The following is a 9,637-nucleotide window of genomic DNA, read 5'->3' as shown; positions in this document are numbered from 1 at the left end:
AAAAAAACAAATAAGTTTTATGGAGGAGAGGTATAGAAAACGAGAAAATGAAGATTTAGAGTCGTCGTTGACATTGAACAATTTTATTGAAGAGAAACGCATAACCACATGTACATAGCGTTGGCTAGATGTAGTGTGAGAGAAAGGGAAATAGTCATTTGTTACATAAGTGTCTTATGCGTTGAACAATTTTATTGAAGAGAAACGCATAACCACATGTACATAGCGTTGGCTAGATGTAGTGTGAGAAAAAGGGAAATAGTCATTTGTTACATAAGTGTCTTATGCGTCATAGCTAAAGCATAAAGTACATATGTTTATGTGGTTCTAGCAATTCTCTATTTAAAATTAGTTTTGAATTGAACGACCCTCTCTCTCTCTAACAAAATCTAGTTTGACCCGGAAATGTATCAACAGTACTGTAGACAAATTTATTTAGTATACTCGACATAAGTGATCTTATGGTTAAAATTTTGATAAAATGAGGTAGTGAATTGTTAGTGTATTACTTAATATAAAAGTACAAAAACATAAATAATAAGGATAAATGTTGCTTCCAAGTTCAAACCAAACTGTAATCTCAATTGGCTTTTGTATAGATGTTCAATTGATAAAAAAAACACACCATCAACCTAATATGGATCTGAAACAGTTGCTGGTTATTGTATTTAAATCCTTATGATATAGTTGGAAACAAATTAAAAAAAATAATAATAATAAAAAATTAAACAATATATAACAGTGAATTACTGGACAAAAAAGGAAAAACCAAGAGTTGACTATTACTTTTGATGGCTGAGGAAATCTTTCATGTGTCCATAGATCTCGGTTTTCACTACAAGTCGCATCTTTTTTGAGTCTTCCCAAAGCAAACTGCTGAATTCTCTTGCAAAATCGCACGCTGCTTCAAACACATCCTACATTGGGAATTATAAAAATCAAACATTTAGAGGTTTGTGGTGTACCCCTTAAAAACCAAAGAATTATAATATCAAATACATTCATTCCAAATTTATAGCATTTATAACCTCCCGCTAAAACTAGCATTAGGATCGGAGTTTGAAGTGTACAAAGAAAGATAAGGGTATATAGGCTATAAGAAAAATGTATTTAATGAAACCGAGATTTCTTTTAAGTTTTGAAATGAGTACATTTACTCTTAATTTTTTTGGTTAGGTAAATATGATATTATACGAGTCATTTCTTACCCTTGATGGGAAATCATCAAAGAAGTGAGCAGGTGTCATCTCGACCCTGTTTAGATCCGATTCCCACAGCCTAATCTGTAATAAAAAATAAATAAATAACCAATAATTAGTAGACGTAAATCAATAGCATTTGAAGAAATTGGATTAAGGGCACGTTAATGATATTCCTTTTGTACCAGGGGACTTTTCATATAGTTGTATTGTTTATGTTTAAAGATTTCCTACTTAACCAACCAACGGTCAACATTATAGATTAGAGATGATATAACTTTGGTTCACTTGACTCTTGTAGTTTTTTCACTGATCGAGGGTATTTAGACCTTTGGATAATGGTGGTTACTGGTTGAGCACCTTAGTGATTGGATTAAGAGCACTGTAGTACTAAGACCGACAAAACACTGTAAAAGAGAGTTTTTCCGACAAGGAAACATAACAGTTTCCATTATAGAACATCTTATAGTAAAAGGAAACCTGATCGGTGACATTTTCTGGTACAGATGGCACTTTTTCTGCAACGAGGATGGGCATTCTGCTGAAGAAATGAAACTATCTGCAATGCATTTCCACAAACAACAAAGATTATTCCTCTGTGTGTGTGTGTGTGGGCGCGTGTGTAATTGTATATGTATTTGAAAAGGAAGGGTTACCTGATCTGCTGTAATGCCATTTTGAAAGGCTTTGTAGAGGTTCTCTTTTGTAATGGATCCAACAATAAGGTTAGGAAGTTGATATTCTACCCTGCAAAACAAACAAACATTCAATGGTGGCTTGAGAATCAATCAAACAAAGCATGCCTGAAGAAATCTGTCTAGTACCTACCTTGCAAAGAGTCTTAAGATTTCACAATGCAACTTAGAGGTAGAGTACGCATATAACCGGAAGTTGGTTTCCACAACAACATATCCCTGCTTCCTTGATGATGCATCTGACAGGCTAATAGAAAGATTGGTAGCCAGTTTAGTAGGAATAAACCAACTGTCTTTCCTCCCCTACCAACAGAAACATATGATAATGAGAATTAATTATACTATTTCTTCCAACTATAGCATTATTCACCTACCTGCTGGAGTTTGATGAGGCCCAAATCTGCAAGATCTTTAACTGTTGTCCTTTGTATATCATCTAGAGTGTTCACATTATACGCCTATGCAGAAATTATCAGTAAATATGGGACGGAACGGCCATCATATACAACTCATGTTTTATACATATGATACCTCGCCAGTAACATGAAAGCTAAGTTCCAGCAGAAATGATATAAGATCTGCTGAATCCACACCCCTGTCCTGTTTTATACAAGTGATCTGTTAGGATCTCGGTTATAGCAAAACACACACACAATCAAACTGCTGAAAATAAATGAACACGGGACACAAGGATTTACGTTGTTCGGTCTAAGCTGACCTACGTCCATGGGATACAACCAGGAATTTGTTATTGCTCATGCTCTCTACTCTCATGTGATTAGAGGTTACACGTACAAGATGTAAATATCTATATCTATATCTATATCTATATTACATATAAAACATTTTAGATGGACATAATAGTCATTTTGTAATTTTAAGACATTCTTAATCTTAAATGGCGAGACGCCGCTAATCATAAATACTCCATATTGCCCGGCGTCTTTACATGTATCTCCGGCTCCTTCCCAATTATCATACACTGGCGTTTCAGTTGTAACTCATAATTCACGTTTCAGTTGTAACCCATAATTCTCCAATTAAAGACACCTTCAATTGCAATTACACATCAGTTTAACCCCTAATTCAATTCTCCAATCAAACCTGTAATCAGTGCCCAATCAATGCTCCCTGTTTATAATCACTTGTATAATTCGTCTACATGGTTAATTGCAGTTGCTTCAGCCCCCCTCCACCATTGCAAAACACGGTGTATCACCCGATCCGTTTGCCAAGGTAAGATTTTTTTTTTTTTCTTTTAAGTTTTCCTGCATTTTGTTGATTTGACGGATGAAATCCAACTACTGAATTACGAATTTAGTACACAAGTTATCATCAGTTAATGATTTTGGATTAGCTTTGTTAGTGCCTTGTGATATCATTATAATATGTTGTTAGTAAATTAATATTGTAGTGAATTTGTGGTAGGTAATGTAATAGAAAACAGAATATTAAAAGTGGTAGATTATTATAATGGGTTGATGAAGGTCAAAAGTCCCTTTTATCTGAGAAGTCAAATTTTTAGGTTGATTCGAGAATGCTTCATTGTTGCAGATTCATACGAGTAACTCAGGTCCTAGATAAGTGGGTCAAATGTAGTCATGAACAAAGTCCAAATGACAGTCCTATTAATCTTAATTACGTTCTCATAGTTAAAAAAAAGTCAAGATCCTAAATGTATATGAAAATGGGAATGTATATTTATAAACAATAGTGACCAAAATGTTTGTCACAAGGAAATTAAATTGGGACAAGTACAGGAAGGCTAATTTGGACATTGTTAATTGATTCCGTGTTACTGTTCAGTTCGGTTTTTACCAGCCGGTAATAATCATTTCTTGTACACAGTGATTTTACATCACTGGAGAATCATATGTGAGCCATTACATACCTGCGGTAGCTGCACAGGTCCATCAAGAAAACAATGCTAAAAAAGGTAAACACATAAGCCTAAAGGTTCCATTTTTTGTTTTAATTTTTGTTTATTACTTTAGGATTCCAACTGAGTTTGTGTGCTTATGAATAAGTGGTACGTTATCTAGGACCGTGGAGGATTTTAAACTGAAAAAGGTTGGCACCCTAAAAGTGAAGGAAGTGCTGGTGGCATCCGGGGAAATAAGAACCTTGATCATGAGAATTTTGGTCAACATTCTGGTCATACTTGATATTATAACCAGTGACGTTTTTCGACCTTTAAATTTTGTTTTGAGACATAGAACAATTTGCAAAATGTTTCTTGGTTTTGGTAAATGCTGAAATGGGAGCAGACTCTATGTACAGGTATGCATCTACTAATCTAAATATAACATTTTGATATAACGTGTCTGATGTGTCATATTGCATTATTGTTCACATAAAGGTGTTTGATTCAAATAAATCTTATGTGGTATAGGCACGATTTTTAGTTCGTCAAGACTAAAAGATCATTGAGACCCGTCATCAAGATCAATAGAGTTTCTGCGGTGCTATTTTACAAGTTAGTTCTAATTTTGTGATTTGTTCATTTGCTAAAAAAGTCGTTATTTTTTTGCTTTAAACTTAATTATTCTTTAGTTGGTCTGTGGGTGAAAGGCATTTGTGTTAAATGCATGTTACTCACATGCGCTATTTGTTGATGCAAGGATTCGATTCATTTGTTGATTGACTCGTATCTTGTGTTCATTTTTGGATGCAAGGATTCTGTTCTACAAATTAAAGGTTCCTCTTTATGTTCGTTTACTTTGTTTTACATATACAACCTTTGTTCAACATGTTACATGTTGCTATTAAAATTTTGTTGTTATTCGAATTCGGTAATCGTATGGTGATGGATTTATGTGTCAGTGCAGTACATACGATTTTTAGGAATTGTGCATCCACCATTGGTGGAAAACAGTTCTCATGTATCTCTTTCTGACTCCAAGCTTACGAAGGTTGCTTCTTGTTTCATTTGGAGGTGAGATTTAACAACACGGCCTTGACTTCATTATATATGGTATATAAATTTTAGTTTGTAGTTAGTGCATGCCCTGACTAGCTAGGACTGTTAAACAGTAATTCTTGCAGGTCGGCAGGGACCACGGAGTTGAACCCGACCTGAAATCGTTTCACACACACAAACCCGAAAACGAGACATGTATTCAAGGGCTGACACGTGTTGGATACGTAGCGCCCCATTGAATCTGTAGGGTCCATTTTGAGCCCTGCAGTGAAAAATGGCGCCCGATCGATGTACTCTGGCCGCGTGACACTAGACCATACAACAAGCAACCCGCCCATGGGTGACGACATGGTATTCACTTTTACATAAGGGAGTGTGATGGAAAGGATGGGAGGGGGGTCATGAGCATTTTTTACTTAACCATCTGCCAAAAATACAATGACAACTTACCCATCTATGGGTGCATTAATGGTATTATTAACTTTTAATTAAGCTTGTGCTGTCTTCATTGTTAGAAATGGTATCATTGTCCCGCCCCATTATCCATTATCACTACTACGTGCGGGTCTGACCCTTTTGCTATTATTACGTTGCGGTCGGACCCATTATCCTTTGATAACATGTCGTATAAATATATCGCTTAGTTACATATTTTAAAAGGCCAGAAACTAATTTCATTTTATTTTTCACTTACTGACTTTCAAACATAACTCTGTTAAGATTTAGTAGTACACTGAATGCTTTTTATGATTTGAATTTAGGCAATCGGATGTGTGCAAGTTCACTAATTAATCAAATCAAATGAGTATCTTGATATATTTTGACTTTTAATTAGTTTTCCACATAAAAGACATCAGCTAACGGCTTCAGAGGCTGCAAAAGGATCTTTTTAGACCAGGGGTATTTTGGTCAAATTTTAGTTGGCAATTATTTGATAAATCAGAAAGTGGTAGAAATGTATATGCACTCTGTACCACATTCATGGTTTGAAAAATAATAAGCATTTTACTCATTTTCTATATATGTCTCACACCTTTACTTGACGGCCCATGTTTCCCAAAGAGCTGTTTGTCTAAACTATACTCAAACTATTGACGCCAATTACATGTCCATAATATTCATACTTCCCCCTATCATGCGATAATTAAACACTACAGAAAGTTTCAGTTAATCTGCTATATTTTGACCTTTGATTAGTTTTCCACATAAATGACATCAGGTAACGGATTCAAAGGCTGCAGAAGGACCTTTTTGCAGCAGGGATATTTTGGTATTTGGATACAACTTGAGTTTGTGAGTTGATAACAAAGAACGCAAATAGAAGTAATTTGGAATGCATATCTAGCTTAACGCACAAACGAATTTACAGAATGTTTTTTTTTTCTTTTGAAGGTTTGTATAAATGCTTGGAAAAAACTTAACTTGCTTGAGGTATAAAGATTATGTCTATCTCTGAATATTTTTGAATGTTAATTAAATAAAATACTAAACTTCACAATAAAATACTAAACTGCCTGCTTATGTGTACATAGTGGTGGAGATGAAGAAATTTTGTAATTGTGTTTACAGCTATGGGTGTGAACATGGATACCGCTAAGTTTAAATGTGATTTTGGGGAACACGTATCAACGGAGAGATTGACTGTTTTTAACAACGGTATAAGTATTTTGTTATTGTTATGATTAATAATTTTCTCATATTATTAATAATAAATTGCTTCAGAATACGTATCTTCGAATACTATTTTGTAGGCGAATGACCAAACAATCGAACATCTTATCACTCCTTATATTGCTTTAATGCTAGCAGAGTATACATCTTTGTTTAGTTTTTAAATGTTACATTTAATGATAAACATGATGGTATTTAGACTTTACTTTTGATATTTGCCTATACTTTTAATTAGTGTTCATTTGCATTTCTTCATATTAGTATATCTTCAATTGTGTTCATGTATGTCTTTGCAATATTTGTTTAAATCCCAAACATGACTAACAAAAACAAGTTAGACATTCACTTTATGCAACCAAAACTCCAACTGCATCGCACAAGTAATGTTGGCACCATAACTAATTGAAACAATACCAATTGAATTCTCGTTGTCTTTCCGCCGCAATGTGCGGGCTCTCCTACTAGTATAGACTAACTAAGGCTACAAAACTTAGTCAACAAGAAAACATAATACCCCCTAAACCTGTAAATGAACCGACGTTCACTGAACTGTTTGTGAACCACCGTTCGGCGGGAAGTTTGTTTATGTTCGTTCATTTAATAAACAAACGAACATGAACACATGTTTTGTTCGTTCATTTATGTTCGTTCACACATTAATAGAAAATAATTAAACATTATGTGTTTTACAAATTATATCACCTTAATATGTTTTCTATCTATTCGTTTGTGCTCACTTAAGTGAGTTAATTTATGTTTGTTTGCGTTCGTTTACGATTGTTCATATATGTCCGTCTATCTTTATTCATATATGTTTGTGAACTGTTCGTTTAGATTTTAAATGAACAAACATAAACAAACACAAACATGAACAGACACAAGCATGCCCTTGTTCGTGTTCGTTTACAGGCCTATGAGCCCCAACAAGGAGAAATATAGGGCCAGTCCAAAACCTCCCATGTCTTAATTCTTTATTATCTTAACCCAATAACAACTAACAAGTCTTCAACTACCAAGCCCAAACCGAGGCCGAAGCCGATTATATGGCAAAATCATTGAAAACACCTAACTTAATTTAGAAATTGGATGAATGAATACCTCAGAATTACTGATATACTCCCTGATGATATACCAGAGCTGTGCATTGGTATCCATTAGCTGTAACAGAAACAAACAAATGAGAATCAATTTGATATAAAATAGATCATAGTACATTATATATAGCATTAAATTAATCATACCAGAAACTGGAAACCACTTTCAGTAAGCCTAGGACCTTCTTTGTCTCTGTTGATCAACCACGTCAGAAACGATAATATCAACATGATTAAAAAAAGAATACCTTTGGCTTAAAAGGCCTCGTTGGAAGACTTTCATCATAGAAGGGCTGATGCTTTTTGTAGTAACATCAGCTTCCGCAGAGTTTATTAGATGCAGCAAGAACACTAGATATAATAATAATATTAATAACTAGTTAAGTCAAAAAAAGGTATATATTTAATTAGGTTTTATTATATAAACATACCTCCCATTGTTGAGCTGCATACAAGTCTAGGTCCTCTAAACTTGGGAGTCTTAGTGTAATATTAGAAGCCACGGGTTCTCTTGGCAAGACACCGCTGCTCAAATCAAAGATGTTTTATAACAACAATGAATTGTTGTAAGTAAAGGGAAAAGAGGCAAATGTTACCCGTGAATAATATGCTGGCGGAGGTTCATTTGAAACATCCGGTTTAACAAGTAAGTGGTCTCCTTTTTCCTGCAGATGAGTTATTATAATCTAGCAAGAGCATCTAAGAATCCATTAATTAAAAATAATAATGATAATACCTGTCGATGAACTGAGTAAAGAGTCTCAACTGAATGAGTCTATCGAGAGCAACTGTATGCTTTGAAGAAGAAGAAGAGGCGGGAAGAAGCCATTCTTGCAATGAAGTGGCAGTGACGGGAACATCGTCATCCGAATACAGCATCTGGAGAACATACTTCTTAGCCAATGGGGGCAGAGATCGCAAGATGGCTTCACAGATGAAGGGATTCTGGTAAAGGCTGTCGAGCTTGATGGCGGGTAATGAGGCAACCATGTCGATGAAATTCTTGGCTATGATCCTCACTTGCGGCATCTTTCTTTGATTGATTGCTAATGTGACTAACACTGTGTTCCGAGTTTCACTTAACTAGAGAAAAGAAAGAAAAGGAAATTAGAAGAGAAAAGAAAGGAAAGGAAAATATATGATTTTATTTCATGTTCCCAAGTTCAATGGAAAGGAAGGGAAATTAAACAACTTGTATGTTCCCAAGTTGGAAGGAAAGGAAAAGAAAGTTACATTTTTACTATTATGCCCTTTAACTAAAATCAAACTAAAAAATATGTTATAACATTCCAACATGCCAAAAGAATGGAAGGCTGTGTTTCAAAACATTTATCATCTGCAGTTATAAAGTTCTTCGTATTATTATTACTAAAGTTTTAACTGATTTGCATTATTAATTTCGTTGTATATTTTAATTATTTTATTAAAAATTATTGGTCTAGACATGCAAAGGATGTTCCACTTGCTGGTTTGTAATTATTAAACTATAAAGCTTCAGTCAAATACAACTTGTTTATATTGTTGATTTATCCTTTCGTGCCACGATCAAAGCAACAAAATAAATATATTATTAATAAACTATTATTATAGCCAATTTAAGAAACATAAAACATGTTTATCCAAACACCAAACATGTATAAATGTAACTGCATTTTCTAAATACACTCAATACCACATTATGCAGGTAATGTAAAAAAAGCCGCAATATAAATATGATCAGACAAGTTCTATAAGAAGGTTTATGTAACTTTCTGAACCGAGAGGTTTTGCATAAAACAAGATTTGAGAGAACTTTGTGTTTTATGAACTGTGAAGCTTTGAACTTTAAGTTCTTATCAAATTCAGAAGGTTATAAACTAAGAAAGAACATGCATAGCTTGTCATTCTGTTTTTGAAGTTTTACAAACTTCAAGTCAGCTTTGAATTTCAAACTAACAATTTATCAATTAACTCAAGTACTAAAAAAGAAACCATATTAATTATTCTTTAATTGATTACTGAAACCCTAATAAAGATGTAAACTCAAAACTGAGAGTTAGAATGTAATTAAAAAAATAC

The 9,637-nt window shown here is 34.1% G+C and overlaps 1 pseudogene across 1 annotated transcript; it reads right to left on the bottom strand.

The window, feature by feature from the left end:
- Nucleotides 1-763: 763 nt before the first annotated feature.
- On the bottom strand, nucleotides 764-8,614 carry LOC143590504 (general transcription and DNA repair factor IIH subunit TFB2-like; annotated as a pseudogene). Its single transcript, XR_013145480.1, has 13 exons — nucleotides 8,316-8,614; nucleotides 8,176-8,244; nucleotides 8,007-8,104; nucleotides 7,828-7,930; nucleotides 7,727-7,772; nucleotides 7,584-7,643; nucleotides 2,426-2,494; nucleotides 2,269-2,352; nucleotides 2,028-2,197; nucleotides 1,856-1,946; nucleotides 1,680-1,758; nucleotides 1,209-1,283; nucleotides 764-917 (listed from the first exon to the last, which is right to left on the bottom strand). The product of XR_013145480.1 is annotated as a general transcription and DNA repair factor IIH subunit TFB2-like (transcript).
- Between the last annotated feature and the right edge of the window lie 1,023 nt (nucleotides 8,615-9,637).

This window comes from Bidens hawaiensis, unplaced genomic scaffold (genome assembly GCF_021521415.1).
Source record: "Bidens hawaiensis isolate Kalapana, Puna unplaced genomic scaffold, B.hawaiensis_p1.1 tig00038619_1, whole genome shotgun sequence".
Lineage (NCBI taxonomy): Eukaryota > Viridiplantae > Streptophyta > Magnoliopsida > Asterales > Asteraceae > Bidens > Bidens hawaiensis.
This window is presented reverse-complemented; position numbering and strand designations above follow the sequence as displayed.